General features: G+C 34.3%; 1 pseudogene; it reads left to right on the top strand.

Moving 5' to 3' along the window:
- Positions 1–10,718: 10,718 nt before the first annotated feature.
- On the top strand, positions 10,719–15,771 carry LOC150007742 (GTP-binding nuclear protein Ran-like; annotated as a pseudogene).
- The last annotated feature ends 11,014 nt before the right edge of the window (positions 15,772–26,785 follow it).

Raw genomic sequence — 26,785 nt, 5'->3', positions numbered from 1 at the left:
GTCCACCATCTTCCAGATGCCAGCATAGGAATAAACCACTTTCCTTTAACATCAACACCTGCCTCTAGAGTATTGGCTTTTGTAGTGGCTGGCAGCTGGACCTGTGTTTGGTTACACGTACATGACCCAAGATAGTATCTGGCACATAGTAGGCATTCAATGAATATTTTTTAATAAATATATTCTTCTCTAGTAAAGGAATGTTATCTTGATAAGAGTTTACATACATAAATATTTAATAAATACAATAGAAACTCTAAGATGTGTCGAAAAATAAGAGTACCTTTCAAAGCTCAGACATTAAATTGAAGGACATGAAAGAATTTATGTAGTCAGTATGTGAAGAAAAAAGAAAAAGTCATTTTGATCTCAGATTGTTTCTGAATGGAGCTCCTTAAAGTTCACTCAAGAAGGAGGTGCATTGAGCAGGGACTGATAGATTCCAGCTGCATAACAATGCGTCTTTATAATCTCCTTTCTCAGCTACCTGAAAAGGAATGTGCACCATCACTGTCCGCTGTCCCTAGAATTATCCTCCCAGTAATAGTACTGTCTGAACTTATACAATTAATGAAACCACAGTATGAAGATGCACAGGAGAATGGTTGGATGAGTTCATCAAAATTAGTCATTATGGCAAAGCTCTGACATTTTTCATCCTTGATTAAACATTCTAAAAATAATAAAAGAAGACAAAATCTGCTTAAAAGGTGGTAAAACTGTATTGATACCTCTGAGTTTGTCAAGAAGCATCAAGCTAAGAATAACTCAGTCAATTCATATTTGAGTGTTTGTGTTGAAGACCATGTTTTATAATAGTTAGGGGAAATTAAGTTTTTGTTTTTCTGTAAAAGAAGGGTCAAAGAAACCACATTCACTTGTGAACTGAAGTGATAAATTGTTACCAACACTAAGATGATTTTAAGAGGGGTGTAATAAAGCATGATGCCTTAGAAAGACCCTGCACTGAAAAAGGAAGACATGGGTTTCATTTCTATCTCCTCAGCCAATTTTCTGAACAATGTTGGATTAAACTGACTTTCAATTACCCATAAAAAATATAATTATATTAGATTCAAGATCCTTCAGGAAGGGATAAGGATATCAGAACTATTTGAAGGATTTTATCAAATTACTCATGTCTCTTTGCAGTCCTTTAACAAGGGACTAAATTCCACCCTTTGGGGAACCACTCTAGTAGTTACCTACAGGAATCCTCTGAAAGGACCAACCTTACATCTAAATTCCTAAACAAAATGGTTCCCATTAGCTCCAGATGCAAATATTCATCTAGTTATATGGGTAATTTAAATACCAGTGTATTTCTTCTTAATGACAATTATATTCTACTTTATTTATTGATTTACTGCTTACTTTAATAATGGGGAAATTGTGATAGTCAGGAAATACATGTGATCTGGAGAGAAAAAAAAATTTTGCTATAAGCAACTTTGTGGGATTAATAACTGGGTTTATTATGCTCTCACTGAGTTTCACTAAATTTTTAGAACCCAAGACAGCAACCATTTAAAATTTTTTAATTTACAAGAACATCTTTAAAATATTTTAAAATAACAACACCAGAAAAAAACTTTTTCAATTATAGTTAAGACCAGGTAGCTGACAATCACAAAGCCTGTATGCTAATGATCCAAAGAACCTGGAAGTGCTCATCTTAACAGATATTACTAGAAGCCACATTATTGGACTTTTTCAAAGACTACAAATTTTTTCCTCGTTTTTTGGAAAATTTCCTTGACTCTGGCAGCAAAATGCATCTATTAATTTTTTAATGATGGCAAAATAATTACCTCACAGTTAGATCTTCAGTTACTTTGTCTATTCAAAAAAGTCCATTGTAAATCCAAATAAAAATCTTCTGTCAAACAAAAGAAAAATCAGCAAGTTGATTGCAGTCTTAACAATTATTATGAAGTTAAAATTAACTCATTTGCTAAGTTAAAAATGCAACTACTGTATTCAATAACAAATCAAGGGCAAAATGAAATACAATAAAAAGTTAATATAGCTTTGATCAGACATAATTAGGATTTAATATGATGTTTAAAACTTTTTAATTATGTCTTTATTTGTCATACTGGAAGGTGCCTTTTGAACAGGAACTCAACTAAAGTAAATGAACTCAATGCTTTATAGACACATTTTTTTCAGCAATAATTTAGTAAGGATATTGAAAATGGATTTCTTTAAATCTAAATAGGTTCAACAAACTAATAGAAAGCATAAGCTCAGTGTATATGATTGAGCAGTTTCTAAATAGCCATATTATTTAATACTGAGATGAAAATAAATATATCCATGGATGAATGTAGTTGATTTAAATGTTATTTGTAAATTAAAACCTAAAATATAGTGTTTTCATATTAAATGATTAGTATGAATAATCAAGAGTAGACATTTACCTTAAATTTAATATTATAAGATATATTTGATGTGTTATATTGTTACTGTGTCTCACAAAATATGCTCTACATTTCATCAAACTTGATACTGCAGCATGTATCTAATACATACAAACAGCCTGTGAGTTGAAATTTATATTGTGAAAATAGTCATCTCTCTTCTCTGAAGATATGAATTGTGGTCATAAATGAGAGGACTATAATTATCATTGATTCTTCCACTGTTAAAGAATGAGTGATTTTGATCGGGCACATGACCAGGTTGCACGTCAGGTCCCCAGTTGGGGACACAAGTGAGCGGCAACCACACAGTGATGTTTCTCTCTCTCTCTTTCTCCTTTCCCCTCTCTCTAAAAACAAACAAACAAACAAATAAACAAATTATTTTTTTAATGAGTGATTTTGAAAAATTAAGCATTTCAGCACAAACTCTTTAATTATGCACATTTTTGTTTTAAATTCCTTCATGTCAGAAAGTAAATTTTGGAAGGCTAACCTAAATCTTGAAAGTTTGCATAACTTCAGAATTCTATTGCTATTGCAGGCAGAATTAAAGGAGAATTCGTAAAAAGTCCCACATATAAAACACACCAGTATCTTTTTTTACTTCTAGGGTCTTTTAACTAAGTTAAATTCATTGTAAATAGGTTAAAATGCACATATATTTCTCCAGTAAAATATGTGTACTCTTTCAACACATATTATAGAGTGATTACATGACTGTTTTCAACTTAATGTTTATCATTTTAGTGATGTATACTCCTAGATAAGTAATTTAACTGAAAGTTTTTACATATTGGCACAAAATACATGGCATTTCTATCCTCGCACCATAGCTACTTCATTGGGTCTATTTAATTTTGAATATGACATAATATTAACGTGATGGGAGGTAAGCTTTGTTTACAAATTCATTCAAAAAGCCTTCTATAACAGAACTGTTTAACTGTCCAGCCAAAATTCATGATCACTCTTCACTAATGTAAGAGTTCCTATGGGAGGTCTGTAATCCATCCAATGTCTACAATTCCAATTTTTTGCCACCTGTAGACAATGATACCAATACAATATGAGTTAAAATGATGTTACAGGCTGAGAAACAACTCTGCTTTATTCACATGCTTTTATTTTTTTTTAACAAACTAAATGCAAAAGAATTAAAAGTTCTAAAGGATGGTGGAAACATAAGATGGAAAGAGCCTGAGGTCCTGAATCACTTGATATAAGGCTAATTATCAACCAAGATCACACGTATTGGATCCTAATTGAGCAAAAAATAATCTTCATTCATATAAGTTCACCAAAACTTTCTTGTGTTTGTGTTGTTTGATAATTTTGCACCATCTGATATTATCTCAACTAATATTATAACCAAGCAAACTGGGGTGCATTGGTGTATGACCCAGTAATTAGTGTTGAGAAAAATAGGTCTTTATTTATAATATTCCAACCTTGAGGGGACTGTGAATACTCCTGCTCAGATCCCTGTTTTCCCATGAGACCCAGCACTTCCCTTGCTCCCCAAAAGGCTATAAGCCAAAACCAAACTGAAGGGTTCCCCATCTCCTTATCTGTCAGCTCTCTCCTTCAGGATCCAGGGTATATTGTCTTCAGCTTCTATATAATAGTCCAGGAAAACATGTGCCAGTTTACACTGCATCATGTTCAAGTCCAGTAAAGGCACAAATCCTAAAAGAGTGTCCTCTCCAAATATCCTAAGTTCCAAGCCTAGATGGAGTCCGGGTCTACAAGGCAGAGTCTTTAGAGTCTTTGCAGTCAGCAAGAATGGGTATGATCAAAGCAGAAACATGCCTGCTCTCTTACTCGCCCAGGCTGCATGGCCGAATCCCAGCTACAAACTGCATTGCTACTTCTCACATGGCTGCTACAACATGCTGGTCCATCATGCTCCTCCAACACGCACCTTTCATCATGCCTCTTCTCATGGCAGACAGTGAGTGGCCCTTCTTTCACATTAGACTTCATGGCACACAGCGGGGTGCTTCTTCATCCTTTCAAACAGCATGGCCCCCTTCCTTATGGCTCATTCCTTTCCTTACAGCTCTCCCCTGCAGGAAAGGCTCAGCTATCTCCTTGTCATTGACATGCAAAGTATCTTATATGGTATCATCAGCCCTTTGACCAACCCTAGCTACCAGCCTGCCATAGGTATGCAAAGTGCCTTAAAAACTGTACTGTCTCCTTCCCCCAACCCTAAACCCATGGGCTGTGGTGAATTTGGGGACCCAACTGTTATACATCCTTTGCTCCCCAAAAGGCTATAAGCCAAAACCAAGCTCAACAGTTCCCCATCTCCTTATCTGTGAGCTCTCTCCTTCAGGATCTGGGGTATGTTGTCATCAGCCTCCATGTAATAGCCCAGGAATACATGTGCCATGTTTCACTGGATCATGGTGAAGTCTAAGAAAGGCACAAGTCCCAAGAGAGTGTCCTCTCCATATGTCCTGAGTTCCAAGACAGTCCAGGTCTGCAAGGCAGTCCTTGGTGGCTTCAGAGTCAGCTAGAGCAGACATGATCAGAGCAGCAGCGTGCCTGCTCTCTTACTAGCCCAGGCTGCATGGCCAAATCCTGACTACAAACTGCACAGCTGCTTGTTCATCATCGCTACATCATGCTTCTTTCGAAGGGCTGCTGCAACATGCTCCTTTCTTATCAAGCCTGCCCACCCTTCCTTTTAAATCCTGATCCAGAACTTCCTATGTGACCTCATCTTGCTTCCTCCCACAATGAGCTACATTTGCCAGTTTCCCCATATTGTTTACATTCTTTTGGTTGCCATTTTTAGTCAGGGCAAGAGTTTTTATCACAGGGGCTTCTGAGGAAGGCCTTCATCTCCCCTGGCTACTTCATGAGTCAGGATACATCCTGAAAGTCACTATATCTTTTGCCCTGGGGTGATAGCACAGCTATTATCTAGCTACCAGCTTGCCATAGATATGCAAAGTGCCTTAAAAGCTGTATTATTTCCTTCCCCCACCCCCCAAACCACAGACTGTGGGGAAAGATCTGTACTCCATTTCAATATAGGTATTAGTAATTTAAAGTGGGATACTTTCTTTAACAAACACCTTGCATGTGTGGCATTGGTTTAGTGATCAGGCAGCAGAGGAGAGTGAGGAAACTGATGTGAGAAATGGGAAAGTTGGATGACCATGTTATGCATGGCAAAATATTTGCTGAAGCTATCAACACCAATACATGGGAAGTCACCCAACTTGTAGCTCTAAGAAAAGAGGTTAGAAAAACTGAACATATAAATAGTAAAATTGGTTATTACTCTTTTGTATATTTTTGTATTGTTGTATACTTTAATTCTTCATACCTTTTAAGTACCATAAGTCATTACTATTACTGATTTGTATGAACAGTATAGGTTTCAAATTTCCCACATATTTATCTTACCTTCTAAATTTTCATAATTCTACCTGAAATTATTTTACCTCTGCCAGAGGAATTTCCTAAATATCTGTTTATTCTCACTTTTTGTTCATCTGAAAATGTCATTAATTATTTTGTCTACATGTTTGGAGGATTATTTTGCTTGATATATAATTCATATAGGCATGTCTTATCTAGCACTTTTCAGATGTCATTCCATTGACTTCTGGCTACCATCATTCTCACTGAGTTAGTAATTTCAAGGCTTTGAAGATAAAGTGTTGATTTTACTTTTACTGTTTTTAAGATTTTCTATTTCTTTTTGATTCTTACAGTTTCTCTGAGATATGTCTAGGTATGATTTCTTTGTGTGTGTGTATATATATATATTCTGCTAGAGTAATTCAAGTTTTTCATCAATGTTACATAATTCTTGGTCATTATCTACTCAAATATTGACTGTCACATTTTCTCTCTCCTTCTAGAACTCTAGGTACTAGTCATATGTTCCACGTGTTTCTTATGTTATTTCTCTTTCAAGGATTCAAATTGGATTTTTTTTATATTGAATTGTCTCTTCTGTTTCCAGTTTTACAGTTTGTAATCTTAGCCCTACGATGTTCATTTTTTCAATTCCTAATTTTATAGTAACATTCTCTAACTTTGCATCTTTTCACCCATGATTTCTTCTATTTTCTTTAATGTATTCATTTTTGTTATGTTAATGTTCTTATCTGTTTACTCTGATTACTAGATCCCCTGTGAATCTGCTTCTCTTGTCTCTCTTTTTCCTCTTTATGTCTGATTATATGATCCTATCTTATAACATTCCTAGTATTAATAAAATAGAACATACTGTTTATAAAAACTGTGGCTCCAGATAATAATGACTCCCTCCACAGAAGATTTTATTCTCTCTGCCCAAGTACTGAGCTAAGTAGTTCTGGATTATAGTTTTGTTAAGACTCCTTTGATTTTTACTAACTCCTAAAGTGAGCTCCTCAGTGTATTCATCTGAGGTCCAGGTGTTTGCTAGGGCCTCTTCCGCTAGTGGATTTTGAACGCTATTTTTCTGTGAGAGGTCTCCATAGGCCAGGTTATGTAGGGACTCTGGCTTTTACTCCATTTGACAAGGAAACAAAGGCAGGTTTCTAGCAGAGAAGTGGCATAAAATGCTTTGTGTTTTAAACGAATCATTCACTTAGTTGCTGTAAAGGGAAGAAATTGTAAAGAAGCAAGGCAACAGGCAGGAAACCATTTAGAAGTCTGCTGAAAACACTCACTCTGTACGTGATGGTTAAGAAAGAGACGGGATTAGATGGTAAATGTACTTTGAAATTACTGCAGATAGAATTGTCTGATGACTAAATGTGAAATAACGGAGAAAAACGGGAGTCAAGGATGAATCCACTTTGGGGGGGCCACAGCAATTGGAATAATCAAATGCTATCAAGTAAGATAGAGATGACTTTTTATGGAGTTTGGAAACGGTGATATTGTAGGAAGAAGAGCAGATTGGGAGTTCAGTCTGGAATTCATTAAGTGTAGGCAAATAGATATATAGCCTCATATTCAGGGAAAAGATTTGCTGGAGAGAGAAATTTGTGAGTGGTATTTAGCAACTGAAATTGATCTAAAAAACAAAGAAGAAAGGAAGGAAGGAAGAAAGGAAGGAAGGAAGGAAGGAAGGAAGAAAGGAAGGAAGGAAGAAAGGAAGGAAGGAAGGAAGGAAGGAAGGAAGGAAGGAAGGAAGGGAAGGAAGAAAGAAACCCTTAAGTGAATGGAATCAAACAGAGGACTGAGAATATATTTGTAAGATCTTTTTCTCTCCATTTCTGTTAAAGGCCATGTCATCTATGACAAGCAGAGATAACTTCCTAAATTCCAATAAAAGGAATTCAGATTTGCCAGAAGAAATGAGCTAATCAGTCCTCAAACTGAAAAAAATATATATGAAACTTTCAACAAGGTCTTTTTCAACTGTCAATAAGATCCCGGCTGCTAAATTCAAGCTGATGTAAAAGATATTCAGGACAGATTTCTATCAAGGAAGATGACTAGATTTTACCTTCACAGTACACACTCTTTTCTTGTGTTCACTTTAATCATTTTCATCTGTCTTTTCCATTTTCACATCACTTTTACAATCCAGAAAACTTCATCAGGTCTTTATGTTAATAGAAGGCAATAAACTAGTTACAACATAATTTTCAATTGTTTAGAAAGAAAATAAGCTGCTAAAATAGAGATTAAGGTAAAGACTGAAAAAGAAAACACAAGAACTTTCGTAAATTACGGAGTCAAAGATCTAGAGAGCAGCATTATGTGAAGTTGAATGATTTTGACAACAGTTAAAAAGGTTGCTGATACTTGATTTGTTTTTCAATTTCTGACCAAAACCGGCACTTAGAGAAAAAGGGGAAAGTGTAAGATATATTTACAAACATTTCAAAATATGTCTGCTATTTTCAAATAACTTGGGAGTAAAATAAAAGAAATAAAGTTATTATTAGTTTAGGAAAGCCCATTTTTAAACATTGAATATATGTGATATATGTATACGTATATCACTTTTCTTAATGGTAGTGTTTATTTTGAAAATAAATTTTAAAATTAAAACCTGGCATGAATTACAGTATTTCTATAGTTAGTAGATATGTTTATGTTCAAGACACTAAGAAATGATACACCATAGGAGAACCAAGCTCATTATAAAAACTAATCTATAAATAATCTAGGAAAAATCTCTCCAAGCATCAATCACTCCCACTTTTAAAAAGCTGATGCTTTGGGAGGGTGAGTATACGCCAGACAGGCTTTCAACACTTTTTCATGATAAGAGTAATTAATTATACCTAGAAATATTAAAAAGCGATGATAGAATCTTTCCCATATATGATTTCTCTCGTATGCAAAGAAGGAGACTACTGATTTAAAAAAGGTTTAAGGGCTCTGCCGTCACAAGATGCCCATAATCTAACCATGTAAAACCTAGAGTCTCAATCACTATCATTTCTCATCTCCTTTATTTCAATAGTTTCCCAACAATTCTTTCTCTTTTGTCCTCCAGTCACATAAACTTTATTCTTAGCACAGAACACAGGGTGATGCTTTTAAAGTGTTGATAGGAGATGACTACTGCTTTGACCTCCCTTTCTAATAGCCACTTCAGTCACTCAGCTCATGCCTCATGGGCCCCTTTCCATCCTCCCTCATGCCAGGGACATGTCTACTGCACAGACTATAGTAATCTCCTCTCCACACCATACTTAAAATTACATTCCTTGCTCTTTCAGGTTTTTGCCCAATAGCACTTTCCAAATTCTACTTACCCAACTCCATCATTCCCCTAATGCTCCTAATTCTCTTATTCTCTGCTTCTTTTTCCATAGTGCTTCTCATCTAACACACTATAATTCCATTACTTATTATGTTTACTTTTTATCATACATCCTCCCTGCTAGAAGGAGAGCTCCAAGAAGTCAAGAATTTGTGCTGTTTTATTTATTGATATATCCCAAATGCTTAGAATTGTGCCTGCCACTTAAGTGTTTACTAAACATTTTATTACTACTGGAGAACATTATGCTATGTGAAATAAGCCAGTCAGAGAAAGACAAATACCATATGATCTCACTCATGTGCAGAATCTAGTGAACAAACTGAACTAGTAAGCAAAACAGAGACAGACTCATGGATAGAAAGCAGGGTTACAGCTATGGGGAGTGGGTTGAGGGGGCGGGTAGAGCGATGGAGCAAAAAAGAAAAAGGACTCATGGACATGAATAACAGTGTGGTGGTTGTGGGGGTGAGGGGGGTATAAGGGGGATAAATGGTAATGGAAAAAATAAAATAAAGAGTAAACTATAAAAACAATAAAAATACATAAATGAAGAAAAAGTTCAGCTTTAAGTTGAAAACATTATGAAAAATATTTTCAAAAAACAGGAGAATTTAAAATGGCTCAGCATAATCTAAAAAGAAAAAGATCAAAAGACATCACACAGCATGCTCTCTCTGTTTCTTTTGGATTCCAAGATTGTTCCACCAATTAATTCCCATACATACAAGTGATTTTTCTTTGCTTAAAATTGCTTCATAGGAAATCACAATAGCAACAAAAGGGAAACTACAATTAAGTTGAATTTGTTTTGGTAACTAAATAGGAAGAGGCAAATCACAAAAAGTGTTTTATATACTAACACAGTGGGAGTATTTTAATGAATGAATTATCACATTATGTATGTTTAGTGTTTGTCTTTCCTTAAAAAGAGCCACAGTCTTTTTGTTTTCATATGGTAAAAACACATTATTTTTTCTAAATTTCTTCTTGACTTACTTCTGAAGAACTGTGTCATAATATGCTATAAAAGAAAAGTTCTGAATAGGTTTAATAAACTTGTCATTGAAAAGAGAAAGAAAATGTTTGGAAAGTTGGTTTGTGGTACTGACAAAACATAATTATAAATAAACATGTTCCTTATTATTAAAATATTACTGTTTTGATAAAATGATACTGATAAATCAAAATAGGACAAAAGCCACAGCATTGATATTTTCTGGAAGAAAGCTTATTCAGTGTGCCAATCAGAAAAAAAGATGATAGCATGCTTAATTGTATTCCTTGCCCCAATATCATAATGTAATAACAGATATATAAGGAAGATTCAATCTAATTGACTGGCTCAACAAGGAAGTTACTCTCTCTACTTCTACCATAAAAATTATGACTGGTATCACTGCATCCTGAATGCTGCCAACTATTCTCTAAGAGTCCTTAAACTTCTGCTCTAAGGGCTCATGCTGGAGGAGACCTTCAGCCAGAATGTACGCCTGCTCAAAGGAAAAAGGAAAAAATGTCATGGCTGATGGGAAAAGTGAATAAAAAGATTGGTCATGTCTTCAGACAGATCAAATACCTTTTTCAGATTCAAAGAGTTAAAACTGGAAAAAAACCTTTTGGGTGCCTTGGATGTAGTAAGTTGCAATAAGCCTTCAACTTCAACATCAGGGACTCAGGCAGGAAAGGACCATGGGTAGGTAGATTGTGAATGTGGAAAGGTATTCAGACAGAAGACATCTCTGATTTGTTATAGTTATTTCCTAAACTTCTTATTTACTAATCTACATCTCCAAGTCTCCAAGCTGGCAGGGATTCTCATCTGTATTATTTGCTCTTGAATCTCTACAACAAAACACACAGCTTGGTACACATAACTACTGAAGGTGTTCAGAACATGCACCAAAAAATAAGCCAGTTTGACATATTGATTGTTTTTGAGCTAAAGGCAATTGAGAAATAGAAGATGTAAGGCATAAAATATCCCATGATAAAGGTGTGCTCTCCGTAGCAGGAAGAAAAGAGCATTCTTATTACCAGATACTAAATTGGACCTGTATAAGCAAACCTACTGGAAAAAAACAAACAAAAAACACATTTTTTTCCAGTAATTTCCTCTGTATGCTTCCTACTCACAGTAGGACTGTCACCCTTGCCCCTAATTCAAAGTTCATTGTCTTGTCACATCCCCACAATTTATTTTTTTCTTGTTTAAAAAGATATATGAATTTCTGGGCCTAACAACACAGGTGAGCCTTTATTTTCCTTTTGAAAACTCCCATTTGCATGTAAAAATATTTTTTTAAACCTGTGTTTTTCTCCTGTTAATCTGATTCATGTCAGTTTAATTTTTGGCCCAGTCACAGAGTTTGAGGGTATAAAACTTTCTCCTTTATGGTACTCAGTAAATCGGAGTGCATACGCTCCCACCGGTAGAGTTGTGTGCTTACTAATATTCAGCTGAATTTCTTGTTTCTGCCAGTCATACGTTACTACAATCAAATAAATAAATAATATGCAAATGGGTGACATGTGATTGATGATGGGTTTGCTACATTATCTCAGTTAAATGCTTTGAAAAAGTCAGTAATTGTGAGTCACTAAAATAGTCTCTGTTGTATAAAGTATAGATAAGAAAACTGTTAGAAGTTGATGGGAGACTGGAAAAAAAACTACAAGGCTTTGCACTCATTTTTTTGTTTTTGTTTTTTTTTTTGTAAATACATGGGCTCTCATCGTAAGTTTAAAATTACAGACTACATTACATATATGATTATATTAGTAAGAAAAAGTGCAGCCCTGACCTGTGTGGCTCACTTGTTTGAGCATCATCCCGCAAAGTGAAAGGTCACTGGGTTGATTCTCAGTCAGGGCACATGCTCAGGTTGTGGGTTCGGTCCCCATTGGGGGCATGTATGAGAGGAAACCAATCAATGTTTCTCTCCCTGTCTTTCTCCCTCCCTCCCCCTCTCTCTAAAATTAATTTTTAAAAAATTTTTAAGTACAATTTCTCTCAGCTGACCCACCAAAGTAAAGAACTTGGACTTCCATCAACAAATCAATACAAATTCACTTGTTTTAATTTAAAGTAAAATGTTGGAATATTTTTTCTTATATTCTACTTCAAACAACTATCTCAGTTAACTTATTCCCCGCAAGACCTAAGCTGAGTAAGAGGGATATTTTTATATAATGTATAGAACATGTAATCTAATGCACATTTTGGCAAGTGTGTGTGTGTAATTATTTCATGTTGTTGATGAAGGTAACCAAGCTCTGTTAATCATAATGAATCTCAACATAAACATATTTTAGTTTTTATTCATGCTTTATGGGTGGCCAGCTATTAATATTCCCTTTCCTTTGGAAACGTTAGCTCTGATGAAAACATTATTTATGTAAATAACTGTTTCAGACTATCAAAATTTCCAAAGGAACATGCTTCAGATTCTTCAACAGAATATGCAAACAAAAACTTCTTTTCTGATTAGATTGCTTCTGTGTGAAGGACAAAGCCTAAAACAATAAGCCAATTCAAACGGATGAAAAGAAACAACTGGCAACGTGACTCCAGTGGGTTTTTCAAAAGCCATGAAAAGCATTCCCTTTCATTTTGTAGATTTTTGTACCCAGTATCAATATTTGCCTATTGAGAGATTAAAAATAAATTATGTTTAAGTGTTCTAGAATTTTCTCAGTGTGCCTTTAATTCTGAATAATATCCATTCATCTAGTTGATTATAAAAATTAAATTGCCTTGTCTAAACTTTTTTTACTGGTTTTAGCCTTCCTCCTATAGGAAACTCAATGTGATTTCCCTGTTGGAAAAGTGAAAATAATGGAGACAGAAAAAAAGAGGGAACTAGAAAGTTTCTGCCAGTTGCAGTATTATAAAAGTTAATTATGTACTCAGATTACCTGTACAAACATTTGTCATTTCATTTATTAAATAATTATTTTATCACTATACGAAAAGAGGTGGGGGAGGAAGGAGTAGTGTAACAAACCACTGCCTCTGACCCCTACAAATCAAGCTTTCAACCATCCCATCCACCACTCTGAAGTCAGGCAAACAGGTCTAGTTCTCTATCCCCTAAGCACATCATGCAATTACACCTTTGCTAATGCAGAATGAGCTCATAGCTCATAGAATCCATGTTGGAGGGAAAAGCTAAAGACTTGTCTATGCCTGCTCCAAACTGCAACATGGGTTAGAAAGATGACACTGTGAGTCTGGCTTTTTTTTTCCCAGCAGCTTATAATGTTCTTTTTTTCTTTTTTTAAGACCAAAAGGAATAGTTTGTCAGAGAACACCAGACCTAGATAATAGTTAAAGTGGTAAAAACAGATTTTATTTAGAACTACTCAAATAGAGGAAAAGAGACCTCTATAGAGAAGTGAACTCTATTCCAAATATAACATTTATAGCCAAGGAGCTGGGGGTAGGGGATGAGGAATGATCAGTGCATAAAAAAATTACTAAGAGGAAATACAAAGGTTACAGAAGGAAGTATTCCAGTTAAACTGACCTAACAAACCTGTGATGAAGGCAGGCTAGGATGACCACACTCAGATATCACAGATATCACCTGGGAGATGGTGGAAGATGAAGAACCTGACCAGATATCAGGGATAATAAGATACCAAGACTAGGGAATTCTGACTAAACTGACTTAGCAGGATTCTTGCTAAAATTGGGCAATTCAAAGAAGAACGTAGAAGTCCAAAAGTTAAGACCTAGTTGGGAAAAGGATTCAGAGAAGCTTGACTAAAGTTTGATCAAAAAGAGATTTTGGGGGTGGGGGGGGTGCAGGCCCTAAGAATAGATAAGGAAGAATTGTTCTAAATGGCACTCTTAGAATCTTGCACCTTTTGCAAAAATAAGGAAACTACTCTTAAGGGGTAGGTGAGTAGTTCAGCACATAGAAAGAGCAGATGTGCATTAAAAACAAACTAAAGCATTCAGAAAAGATAGCTAAATATGGTGTCAATATCTGTTATGAAATCAAACAGGAATGGATGAGCACTAGTTAAACATAGCACATAAACAAGATGGTTGATATATGAGTTTGAAATCCCTCAGAAGCAAACCCAGAGAAAAAGGCTTAGAAGTAAGTAATGTGGGCTAGGAAATGACCCAGATAAATGCCTATAAGAGACTGAAGAGAAAAAGAAGGAAAGAAATGAAATAAAAGATGCAATACAAGTAAGTTACCAGTGGAGACATCTGAAACTAAATGTCACTAAGGAACTATGGGAGAAGGTATAGGATATGCTTCAGAGTTATTCCAAATGAGGGGCAGGAACCTGTGATAGTTATATATTACATTTTATCCAATACTTCTGAGGACCGCTTCTAGAGACATTAACAATCCAGCACTCTTGGTTTGTACTGCATTTGGAGCCAAGTATGCTACTTCAGCCATAAAATGCCTGCAAGGGGAGAGTCACGTGTGTTTTCAGAAAAGCAAACTTTAGCATTTCTAGTGAGTACCAAGAGATATCGATAAGGCACCAAAAGCAATTGCCAAAGCTTGAATAACTGAGATGAATGTCATCATACTTAGCAAGAACACATTCCTAAGATCAAGAATCCTGTTGTCAGGTGGCTAGAATTGAGAGTACTTAAATAAGATCTATGGTTTTGTAGTGAAAAAGAAAAAGTGCTGCATTTCAGAGAAGATGTACCACATGAAGGAAGAATGTCAGAGAAGAGTAGAATATGGCACAGAACAAAGTGCAGAGGACCAGGAAGTGTTGCAATAGTGGTTCCAATGCTAGCAGAACTACTCCCAGGAGAGTGGCAAAGACTTACAATTTGATACCTAGATACTGAACAAATTTAAAAGGAGTTTTAAGACCTGCTGCAAGACTTTCAACAGGTCTTTGAAAAGTCTCTGAAAAGTCTTAGAGGACCTTTTGAAAGAACTTTCAAAAATTACCACAAAACCAAGAAGACAATATACAGATCAGGGCAAGAAAGCATAATTAAAGAGTGATTATGAAGATGGGCCCGGAAATGCTGCCCAAAGAGAACCCCAAGTTCAGTTCAAACTTGCGTTGGTTGATGATGATGGGACTGAAAAAATGGCATTTGCAAAATGTCATCTGACTGGTAAATTTGAGAAGTATGTAGCTACCAAGAAAGGCCTCTTTAAGTTCAGTGTTTGGGACACAGCTGGTCAGAAGAAATTTGGTGGACTGAGGAGACATGTCTATTACATTCAAGCCTAGTAACTTCTAAAGTTATTTACAAGAATGTGCCCAACTTGCATAGAAATCTGGAACAAGTGTGTAAAAACATCCCCATAGTTTGTGTGGCAGCAAGTTGGATTACTGAGGACAGGAAAGTTAGGGCAAAATCATTGTCTTTCACTGAAGGAAGAATCTTCGGTACTATGACATTTTTGCCGAGAGTAACTACAACTTTGACAAGCCCTCCCTCTGGTTTGCTAGAAAACTAATGGGAGACCCTAACTTAGAGTTTGTCACCATGCCTGCTCTTGCCCCACCTGAGGTTGTCATGGACCCAGCTCTGGCAGGAAATATGAGCAGGATCTAGAGGTTGCTCAGACCATCCCTCTCCCAGATAACGATGATGACCTGTGAGAAAGGGAGGCTGGAGCCCAGAGTCAGAAGTCTAGCTTTATAGGCAACTGTCTCCTGATGTCAATGGTGCAGCATTTTGCCACTTTATTATAGAGCTAAACAGAACATGTGCTCAATCTTTGGGATGCTGAAGGAGATGAATGGGCTTCAGAGTGAATGTGGCACTTAAAGAAACACCTTCATTTTTGGATCCTGCATATTTAGCTCTTTTGGAATGCACTTTTTTTTCTTCTTGAATTTCAAATATAAGGCTGAAATCACATCACCATATTCAGTGGTGAAACCTTGTTTGTTACTGTCACTCCCATACCCTTTCATTTATAATCAGAACAAAGTTGTATTTCAAATATGTAAAAAAGAAGAAATTAACAATAAGACTAATAAACAAATATCCAGGTCAAAAATGTGCAAAGGATGGTTCCTTTGATAAACTCCTCTGATCCTTCATAAATATAAATAAAGTATAAAAAAATCAAAATCACCCATGTACATGCAATGCAAAATAAATACAGTATTCCCTCACTTATCGCGGGTATTACGTTCTAGACCCACCCCACCCCCGCAATAGGTGAAAATCTGCGAAGTAGAAACCTTACATTTATTTTAGTATTTATATATTTTAAGGCTTTATAAACCCTTCCCACACACTTATAAACCATTCCCAGTCCCTTATTAACCTTTTCCACTCCCTTATTAACCTTTTCCATGCTTTTATAAACACAACTTATGTTCTTAAACATATTCCACACTCTTAAACCTTTGTAACTTTAACAACATACTTATACAGTACTGCAAAATCCCATGATATAGCAAAAAATTGGCGATAAGTAATTAAATATAATATTTTTAAAAATCCCATGATACAGTGAGGCTGCAATAGTGAACCGCGATATGGAGGGACTACTGTACCTCCATTGACCAGAGATGGAATGTAAATGTAAAACAGTATGACAGCCTAAAGTTTTATGACTAGAAAATTAACACAAAGATATATAGCCTGTGACAAGAAACTGAACTGAACTATTCACTGGTTTTATGAATGATCTGATATTTCCAATATCACCACAGGTCAGGAATTACTATTGTCATTATATGACCTGGTTATGAAACAGAGGATCAGAGGACCAGCAGGGAAGTATGGCAGAATGTGGCGAATTGGGAGAAAGAGAGGAAGAGCAGAAATTGGGAGGGAGAAGAGAAAAAGAGAGAGAGAGAGACAAAGATGCTCTAATGTTAAAAGATAGCCAAGAAAATCAATAATTAGAATATAAATTTACTTCAATTAATTTGAGTTTACTTGTAAAAATTGGGCACGTATTTTAAATATGTTGAAGATTTTCAAGGGAAAAAGGAGTTTTAGCTCCCCTTAAACTTAAAAAATTTAAAACATTGGAAATCTTTAGGAAATAAATTAAGAATATTAAAATAAATTGTTTAAATATACTAAAAATGAAAAGCAATGCCATTAAAATAAAATGCAAGATACACGATTAACAAAGAAATTGAAACAACTACAGAATGACTAGAAAGATGAGCATAAGGGAGAACTCATTCAGAACAGAGTTCACAAGCAAAACAAGCATCACAAAGCAGTAAAGATATACAGAGGGTGGACTGAAAGAATAAAACACTCATCTAATGGGGGGAATGACAAGGAGAGATGTAACATTTGGAAAGATAATGGCTTGAAATTCTCCAGAACTGAAGAAAAGCATGATCCCTCAGATCTGAAATACACTCTGACTTGTTGGTAACATCCATACATAGACACAGTGTACTGATACTATACAGCATCCTGTATAAAAGTGACATTTTTGAAAACTACCAGACCAAAAAAGACTAATTACAAATGATAGTTAGATAGAAGACATACTTTTTATCTGCAACAATGTATTTCAAAATCATATCCAACAGTGGAAGAAAAAAGGAAATTGTCAACATAAAATTTATACTTATTATTCAAGAATGGAGGCAAAATAAAAATGTTTCTGGACACACAATGTCTAAGATCATTTGCCCACTAGCCATTCTCTCAAAGAAAACAAAGCCATGCATTTTGTCCAAAAAAAAAAAAAAAAAAGTGAACAAAGAGTGAAGGTAGGGAAAATAGAAAAAAAAAGTGAACAAGGAGCTAAGGTAAGGAAAAGAGAAAAACAAGGTGACTATTGGAATTAATAATAATACACTAGTAAATTTCATTAACTACACCTTAAAATAATGGTTTTGTGTTTTAAAGAGGGAAATTAAAATTCTTAAAATAACAAAATAAGGAAGTTTCAGACATTGTTCAATGAGCAAATCATACTAAGTTCTTTATTGTTATGTGTTTGGGAAACAGAAATACTAAAATTATAGATTTGAATTAAAAGTTTCATGCTGGAGATTTCTCACTGGATGATGCTTCATGGTAGGGTAGACCACGTGAAGCTGATAGCGATCAAATCAAGACATTAATTGAGAACAATCAACATTATACCATGCAGGTGATAACCGACATACTCAAAATATCCAAATCAAGTTTTGAAAATCATTTGCAACAGCTTGGTTATGTTAATCACTTTGATATTTGGGTTCCACATAAGTTAAGCAAAAAAAAAAAAAAAAAAAACTTGACCATATTTCCACACATGACTCTCCTGAGTTAAATGTTCCATTTTTTAAAACCAATAGTGACAGCAATGAAATATGAATACTTTATAATAATGTGGAAAGGAAGAGATTATGGGAGGAGCAACATGAACCACCACCAACCACACCAAAGGCCAGTCTTCATCTAAGGAATGTAATGTTGTGTATATGGTGGAATTGGAAGGGAGTCCTTTATTATGAGCTCCTTCTGGAAAACCAAATGATTAATTCCAACAGCTACTGCTCCCAAATAGACCAACTGAAAGCAACACTCAAGGAAAAGCAGCCAGAATTAGTCAAGGGAAAACTCTTAATCTTCCATCAGAATAACACAAGGCCGCATGTTTCTCTGATGACCAGGCAAAAACTGTTACAGCTTGGCTGGGAAGTTCTGATTCATCTACTGTATTCACCAGATATTGCACCTTTGGATTTCCATTTACAGTAGTCCCTCTCTATATCGCGGTTCACTTATCACAGCCTCACTGTATCACAGGATTTTTTTAAATATTATATTTAATTACTTATCACAGGTTTTTCTCTATATTGTGGGATTTTGCAGTACTGTATACCTATGTTGTTAAAGTTACAAAGGTTTAAGAGTGTAGAATATGTTTAAGAACATAAGTAGTGTTTATAAAATTATGGAAAAGGTTAATAAGGGACTGGGAATGGTTTATAAGTTCGGAGGAAGGGTTTATAAAACCTCAAAATATATATAAATACTAAAATAAATGTAAGGTTCATACTTCACAGATTTTCACCTGTCATGGGGAGGGTCTAGAATGTAATACCCGCGATAAGTGAGGGAATACTGTATTTCAGTCTTTATAAAATTATCTTAATGGAAAAAATTCCAATTCCTTAGAAGACTGCAAAAGGGACCTACAACAGTTCTTTGCTCAAAAAGATAAAAAGTTTAGAGAAGATGGGATTATGAAGTTGCCTAAAAGATGGCAGAAGGTAGGGGAACAAAATGGTGAACATGTTGTTCAATAAAGTTATTGGTTAAAATGAAAAACATGTCTTTTATTTTTACTTAAAAACCAAATGAGCATTTTGGCCAACCTAATAGAAAAATGCATTTAAACAAATTCAACATTTATGTTTTAAAAAATAAGCAAATAGAATTAGAAGAAAATTACTACATCCTAGAAGAGAGCATCTTACAAAAATTCATAGGAAACATAATAGACATCGACACTGAAGTCAGAAAGAGAAGACGTATGTCTGCTACCAATATTCTGTTGAACTTTATATTGGTGGCTATGACCATTTCAATAAGATAAGAAACTTAGAGAGTTACAAGAATATAAATGGAGAAGATAAAACTGGTCATATTTTCTGAGAACATGATTGTTTAATTAGAAAAAAACAAAGACAATCTAAAGTCATATTGTTAGAAATAAGCATTGCAATAAAACAGCATCAGTGATCTTCCATTATAAAATATAATATAAAATATTAATTCTTCTCCTATGCAGTGAACTTGTTCAATTATCATTTTAATTCTTTCATTTTTATGGTAAATTTAGCATCTTTTTCATATAATAATGCTTTTTGCCTAAAACTTCTATGTTGTCCAATAATAACACTTCTTTTGGTTTAGTTTTTAGAGAGGGGGTCTATCTTTTCCTCAATTTTTAAATTGTGTGTCTTCATAATATGGTGTCTTATACAAACAGCAGATATTTTTATTTTTACTCTAATTTGATATTTGTGTTAATTATAATTTTAGTTCAGTCATTTATATTTATTGTGATTAAGGCTGCATTTGGATTTACTTGTATCATATTCTTACATATTTTCTTTTTTGTCTTGTTTATTTTTTTTCTGGATAGTGTGAGTGTGTTTGTGTGTGTGAGAGAGAGAGAGAGAAAGAGAATTTTTTTAAATTTTGCTCTCCTATTTCTGTGAACTTGATATGAGGATATTCTTTAAGTTACTGTTTGAAGTTGTATTTCTCCAGAGAGGAAATACATTTGTGTTTGGAAATGACCCAGAGGCACTACCAACCCCAGACAATTTCAAACTATATTCGTCATTTAAATGTTTTAGATTAACATAATGAATTTGGATCTCAAATCTGCATGAGGGTTGTTTTTTGGATATGAACATTTATATTATTGTATTTCCTTCCCAGAACTAAAATTGAGACAGGAAAATGCCCTTGCTGTTCCCTGCAGCATTGCGGATTCTTTTCTCTTTGCCTTATACCCTTACACTAGGGTCTCAGTTTTGTGCAAATGTCTCCTCTAAGACTCTACATCTTTCATGGGTTCCAGGTGTTATATCCTATTACCTATGCTGCATGTGCCCTCCCAAGGGTAAGCTTAAGATCCTTCAGAGTGAAAGCAAGTCTTGTCTCTTCTTTATCCCCAGGTGTTTCTGCTAACATTTTGAATTTGTCCTTTTTAAATTTTTTCACTTTTTGCCAGCAAAGCAATGTATGGCTATATTTAAATATCAAAAAAATCATTCTAATTCTCTTGTTTGGAAGGGTCATTTTGGGATACAGAAGGAGTCACCCAAAGATATGCCTCTGTAATATGAAAATTGGTTTGAGCTAAAGAAAATTTTAGCTTCAGGCTCAAGAGAAACCTCTGCCTCCCACCCTCTAACTTAACTACCTTTAACAGGAGCCTGGATAGGAGTTACCACCAGAAATGACCTTCTTACCTGTGTATATATCAAGGCAAAATAATAACTGAGCAAGTGCTCTCCTCGTAGTGACCTACTGAAGCCCCAAGGTACATTACCTCATCCCTAGCTCAGAAGGCCTTATATACCTCAATCCGCCTTTCCATACCTGAACTTTTTGTGCATATGGGGTCTCTTGACTCCCTCATGAATATAGGATTCCCATACATATGTACATATTAAATTTGGTTAGTTTCTCTTGTTAATCTGCCTCATGTCTATTTAATTGTTAGACCAGCCAGAAGAACCTTCAGGGTAGAGAAAAGTTTGTTTCTCCCCCACAGTAGCAAACCTGTATAATATGATGGAGAGTAATTATTTTTTATTTTCTTAAATTCCCACTATAATTTTATAAATCAAAATCTGAAATAAATTATACCAAGTGAAATTTCTAGAGACATAATTATATTAGTTCCAGTTGGCAGCCTAAGTATGAATTAATAAACCAGTAAACAAGTTTTAATATATGGCTTTGAAATAGGAGCTAACCTTGCTGCATAGTCCAGCAACCTTGAAGTTCACAAGCCAGAACTAGATTTCCCTGTAATTCTTGATTTTATTTCTAGATCAGAAATAATGAAAGGTAAAAGTCCTAAACTTTTATTATAAACAAATTGAAATTTAGCTTGTTATTTTTAACACTTTAAATATTGCTTATTATATTCTGGTTCCATAAACGTAAGAGCAAATGGCTATTTAATAATTATTTTTAAATAAATAATTTATACCCTGAAAAGTTGATCATTCTGATTCCTATAACAAAATATTCAAAATTATTAATTTATTCCATTGATTTAGGTGTTTCTACCAATGATTTAATAGACTAGTAATTACATAAGGGTATAGATTTTGCATTTTAATAAATCCATTTAACTTTGCACATTTGTACTATTGTGATAACTCTGAATTACCACTCAATAATTTTTATTGATGAAGAGGAATTGTAAAATATATGTGCAGAAATCATGCTTCAAACCAAGATCTTAATTTACTCATCAAAACAAAACAAAACAGAACAAAAAATGTCATTCAAGATTCTTTTTATTTTCCACTAATTTCAGTGTGGTTAGATGTCATAAAGAAATTAATAGGCATCTTAGCATGGTATTTATTTAGAAATATTGCAATGTTGAAATAGTATAAAAGTATTAACAGTTGAAATTCAGCATTCCTCTGAATTTTCTGGGTATTAGAGTGAATTTGAAAAACATTTACTGTGAATATGAAGTATAATATTTATTTTTGCCTTTTGCACTTGCTCATTTCTTCCTTAGTTCAACAGTTCACAATTGTGAACCTGAGAAGAATGTAGAGCCATTCAAAATTGCTCTCTACTTTGTTAGCTAAGTTGATGAATGAGCAGTTTGATATGTCAAGAAGCAAGCTTATAAAAGAGCAAAAATCAACAGACTTTAGAATAGTTTGCCAAGATGCTGGCCCTTTCCTTCAACTACTGATTAAAATAAAGGCAAATGAAGACCGAAGCAGAACTTAACAGCATTGTATACATATACATCTGGTAACAGATTAATCTATTTCATTGTTAAAGATTTAAATGTTTTTCTCAGAAAGATGGTGAATAATAATGGCTGAATGGTGGACATGTTCATTTGTATCTACCCTACCACTTAGAGGTCCACTAAGTGTATAACTACCTGTAACTCTTTGCATACATGACCAGAGCTCAATGATGGAAGCAAGGGAATAGATGATAATAGGCATGATATCAGAATATCATGTAGAATATAAAATATCACATCTATTATATTTTTTTGCTGCCACTAATGATAAGTAATAATGGCAGAGTATTTACTATGAAATAGGCCTTTTTCATAAATCAATATCACTTATAATTCAAATAGCCAATGGGATAAGCAGTAGTATTAGCTCTATTTTATAGAAAATGATACTTGTCCAACCTACACATGTTATGTTATTTAGCTAAAATAAAAAAGACTGAATTTTTTAAAATCATATGATATGTATCATAATATTTGTGATTGAATAATAAGAGGACAATTTTAAAGATACATGTTAGGCTATCTAAAATCACTGACTCTGAAATTAAGCCAGTAAAAAGCTATTATGAGAACAGTTACTTAAAAGGAAGAAGTTGAAGTGCACCTACAATTCAATAGGGTATACTCTTCTAGATAAAATATTTCTAATTATAAAAGTAATACATATATGTTCATTTAAAATTTTGGAAATGTACAAAAATAGAAAAAAGAAAACATCAAACATAAAATAATCCTATCTATGCAGGATAACGACTGTTAAAATATACACTTCCTATCATATGAGTATATACATGCATTTCAGATTTCCTACAAAATTGATTATATAATGTTTTGCAACCTCATATTTTCACTTAATAAAAATATTTTAACATTCTCCTTTGACAGTATTCTTCAAGATGAGTCCTAAAGCTACCCAGTACTCAACCACATGATAATATTATAAATATATTTTAGCAACCCTTATTATTGGACCTTAAATGATTTCTACTATTTGCAATAACCATTTTTGTGCATAAATATGTGAGAATGCCTAGTATATTTACTTAAGGTAAATTCCTAGAAGTGGAGTTTTTACATGAACAGAAATACATTTTGGCCTTTGATAAATGGATTTTTTCACTAGCCTCCTGCTGGTAATGCCAACGTGTCTAATGTAGTGTGATAACACAAATTAAAGAGGAGTTTTGTGTTTTTATCTGTCTTACTCCCCTATCATTGCAGGGCTAGAAGAGTAGAGGGAGATAAGGACAGTTCTACAATCCCATGGTGGTGGTCCTCCACTCTTCCACAGTCCCTCAGCAGCCCACACCAAGCCAGGCCTTGCCCTCTTCTTTACCTCTGAATACTGGTCCTTCTTCTTCAGCCAACAAGGAAGCTCTCCCCTTCTCAGGACCTAGATCTTTCACACCTAAACTCCTAGATGAGCACCTATGACCTACTTCTTAGTCCTTTCCCAGTTCCTTAGTAATTGTGAATTACGTATGACCAGAGAATGATGACCACTAGGGGGTAGTATTGCCTAAGACCGCAAGCTAGCCTGACAGCTGAATATGCCTGAGTACTGCCTGCCCTCTAGAAAAGATGGTGTATATAGAACATCCATGTATTAGACTGTCAACTTCTCCACACCTTTGATAACACTGTTATTTTTCTTTTTTAAACTAATTTGAAAGAAAACAATGGTATCTCACGTTGTTTTAATTTGCATTTCTTGAAACTAATAAGATTGTACATTTTTTTTAATTCTGATAAAAACAAAACATAACCTTTAGAAAACATATTTATACCACTTTAAAATGCACTAAGAAAGGACAGCCTGTCATAACTTTACCTCCAAAAGGAACCATTTTTATGTATATATTTCCAGAATTTCTCCTATGCAAATGTGTATATATACATAAACAAATATACTTTATGCCTAAATATATAAACTTAAACCTATCTCATTATTTTTAATAGCAACAGAAAATTTTTACACAATGCAATGCCATAACTTATTCAACCGGTCCTATAATGATGAAATTTTAGCTTGTTTTTAATTTTTCACGTGACTAACAGTGCTATAATGAATATAATTTTACACAAACCTTGGTGTACTTTGTGCAAACATTTTAAAAAATAAATTTTTATAAATGTAATTATTGGGTTTGCACATTAATTTTGATAGAATAAAAGTCTGAGAGGTCAGAGATTTTTGTCTAAGCTCACTGCTTTAACCTCAGTGACTAAACAGTACTTGGCATCTTGTGAGCACTCAATGAATATTTTTTAATGAATGCATGAAAATATTTTGCCCAATCCTCAATATTTTTTTTAACCAATTTACCCTCCTATCAATCAAAAGCATAGTGTAAAGTCCTGGTTTACAGATGTCATACTAGATGTTATTGCATCTTCTGATCATTAACAGTCTGAAGAATAAAAAAAGAGGCTATTTTTTTTCTTTTCTATCTAATTATCTTGAAACTAAGCCTTATTTACTGCCATTAATATTATTCTAGTAATTGTCTAAAGTCTTTTTCTCCCTTTTATTGAATTATTCTGTTTTTCTTTAAATTGTATACTTATGTCTTTAAGCATTAACAATCTTATCCTAAAGTATTGTCTATGATTAGTTTTGTTTACATTTGCATGTAGTTAAATTTGACTACCTCTTCCCTTTTGGTTCCTATGATACTTTCATGATAGGAAAAATATTTGCTACCAAAAAATTAGAAAAAATATATATGTCTATATTTTCTTCTCTGTCTCAATCTTTTGTTTTTATTGGCATGTATGAAGTAAAAACCTAATTTTTATATGTTTTTGACCTTTCTAATTTCTTCTTAATAATTTTGCTCATTTCTCTGTTTATATCTTTTTTATTGATTGATCAAAAGGAATATTAATATAATAAGAGTTTTATTAGGACCCTTCAGGTTATTAGTGACAGAAAGACAACTGAAAATGTTATAAAGGGAAAAACTTTTAAGGGCACTAAAATAATTTATTTCAAGGATGGCTAATATCTAGCATCTAAACAATGTCACCAGAGCTGAATGTATTTCTTGTCTGCAATTTTCTCACATTAATGTCCTCATTCCCTTGTACTTCAGTTTCCTTTATAGGATGAAAAAAAATGGGAAGAAACGTATTGTTATTGGCCATTGCAGGTTTATATTATCCTATGAAAAACAGTATGGAATTTCCTCCAAAAATTAAAAATGGAACTACTTTTTGATCCAGCAATTTTATTGTTAGGATTATACCTGAAGAATCTGAAACACCAGTTCAAAAGAACCTACGCACTTCTATGTTCATAGCAGCACTATTTACAATAGCCAAGTGCTGGAAACAGCCTAAGTGCCCATCTGCAGGTTAGTGGATCAAAAAACTGTGGTACATTTACACAATGAAATACTGTGCAACAGAAAGAAAGAAGGAACTCCTGCCATTTGTGACAACACAGATGGAACTAGAGAGAATTATGCTTAGCGAAAAACGCCAGGCAGCAGAAGACAAATACCATATGATATCACCTAATACAGGAAACTAATGAACAAAACAAACAAACAAGCAAAATAGAACCAGAGGCATGTAAACAAAGAGCAGACTAACAGCGACCAGGGGGAAGGGGGGAGGAAGAGAGGAGGGGTAAGAAGGGGAAGGGTCTAGTCAAGGAACTAGTATAAATGACAAGGACAACGGGGTGGGGATTGACTGCAGGAGAAGGGGTGGGTGGGTGGGGGAACAATGGGGGGAAATGTGGGACAAGTGTAATAAAGAAACAATTAAAAAAAAATTTTTTTAAAGTACAATATCCTGTCTGCTATGTAGAAACTGACACAGAACAGCTACCTTGGTCCATGAATATCACAAACCCCTCTCCTTCCCAGAAACTCAATTTGGGCTAGCTCTCTCTCCCTTTCTCTCTTCTAATCACCTATATATAACCTGCTGCAATTTCTAGCAAATGATCCTTGCACACCCAAGTCTCAGTCTCCATCTTAACTAGTGTTAAGCAATATTTTAGTCTCATATTGCAAGATAAATATTTTAAAAATTGAGAGCTCCTTTTTTAACAACCATTTTTTTTCAGGTTTTCATATGACTGACATTGTGATACATGTTGGGCATGCTAGAAGAATATGACATTGTCTCACCTTCAGTGAGCTTGTAGATTAGGT

This window comes from Furipterus horrens, unplaced genomic scaffold, assembly GCF_987537825.1.
Source record: "Furipterus horrens unplaced genomic scaffold, mFurHor1.1.pri manual_scaffold_6, whole genome shotgun sequence".
Taxonomy (NCBI): Eukaryota; Metazoa; Chordata; class Mammalia; order Chiroptera; family Furipteridae; genus Furipterus; species Furipterus horrens.
Note: the sequence above shows the minus strand (reverse complement) of the source record. Positions and strands in the feature narration are given on the sequence as shown.